This window comes from Penaeus monodon, chromosome 23 (genome assembly GCF_015228065.2).
Source record: "Penaeus monodon isolate SGIC_2016 chromosome 23, NSTDA_Pmon_1, whole genome shotgun sequence".
In the NCBI taxonomy this organism is placed as follows: domain Eukaryota; kingdom Metazoa; phylum Arthropoda; class Malacostraca; order Decapoda; family Penaeidae; genus Penaeus; species Penaeus monodon.
This window is the reverse complement of record NC_051408.1, coordinates 19,636,698-19,637,366: the sequence shown is the minus strand read 5'-3', so window position 1 is coordinate 19,637,366 and position 669 is coordinate 19,636,698. Positions and strand designations below refer to the sequence as shown.

The 669-nt window shown below is 46.5% G+C and overlaps 1 protein-coding gene across 4 annotated transcripts in view; it reads right to left on the bottom strand.

Annotated features, from left to right (window-relative positions):
• Positions 1-669, bottom strand: part of LOC119587875 — an 85,716-nt gene that overhangs the window by 36,918 nt on the left and 48,129 nt on the right. The window lies entirely within an intron of this gene.

Here is a 669-nt window from a genome sequence, read left to right as displayed (position 1 = left end):
AAGATAATTGATGAGAGAGGAAAGCCGACCGACTGAGAACCGCTCTTGAACAAAAGATCACTGGATTACGAAAAGACAGCCATTAAAGAAAGGGAAGGTAATCCCACGAGAGAGAGAGAAAAAAAACAGAGACGTAAAAGCAAATCAGAACCAGAGAGAGGAACCAGTTTGCAAGCATTCCTGAGTGCGTGCGTCCTCGCGTGTGCTGGAATGCCCCCGCGCGGGCACCCAACTTTCTAACGCGCCCCTCTCATTACACATGCATACTAACCCCTAGTTAAACCCAGCCCTATAGTATTAAGAAATCAAAACAATTCTTAACGAGTGTTTTCAACTTTGGACAAAGTGCCTGGTAGGAAATTATTCTTCATTCCTATTTTGAAATGTCATAATTTATTTATTATCGACTTTTAGTGAAGGTCATCAAATACCTAGGTGATTTATCTTCGAATGGCAAGGTGACACACAATCCTTTCACATTGTTAGCTGCCGTAAATCCCATCGACTCTGGGAACACGACCCGGACGTGTGACGTCACTGGGCAGTCCCCATCAACCCATCGGCGATCGTCTGGAAGGTGACGTCACTTGCCAGGTCACGTGACCGTGAGGCCGCGATGTCATCATGTTCCAGCATCAATCCAACCCCGCACCCAGAAGGGATGGCTAA